The 339-nt window shown below is 71.1% G+C and overlaps 1 protein-coding gene across 3 annotated transcripts in view; it reads right to left on the minus strand.

Moving 5' to 3' along the window:
- The window catches only part of PDE4D (phosphodiesterase 4D), a 748,065-nt gene that overhangs the window by 51,716 nt on the left and 696,010 nt on the right, over positions 1–339 (minus strand). The window lies entirely within an intron of this gene.

Below are 339 nucleotides of genomic sequence, written 5' to 3' on the forward strand. Positions count from 1 at the left end.
CGCGGCCCCGCGCGCGCCCCGCCTGCCCAGCCTTCACTCGAAGCGAATGAATCAGCCGCGGCCGGGTGCGCGGCCACCACGTTTCCTGTTTTCTTTCTCAACTCCTCAGGCGGCGGGCGCAGCGCGGCTCCATCGCCGCGGCTTTCCGGGAACACTCCCCCTCACACCCCTCGGTGTGCCTGTCCCCTCCTCAGCTCCCTTATTACGAAGAGATTCCGAAGTGCCACAGCCCGCCTGGGCCCCCTGCCGCGTCCTTCCCCGCAGCCTCTGCCCCAGCCGCCCCTCCGCCTCGCCGTGGCTTTGCCCCCGCGCAGCCCGGCGTCGCTCGCTTTGAAGCGG

The sequence above is a fragment of the Pteropus alecto genome, unplaced genomic scaffold, assembly GCF_000325575.1.
Source record: "Pteropus alecto unplaced genomic scaffold, ASM32557v1 scaffold70, whole genome shotgun sequence".
NCBI classification, from domain to species: domain Eukaryota; kingdom Metazoa; phylum Chordata; class Mammalia; order Chiroptera; family Pteropodidae; genus Pteropus; species Pteropus alecto.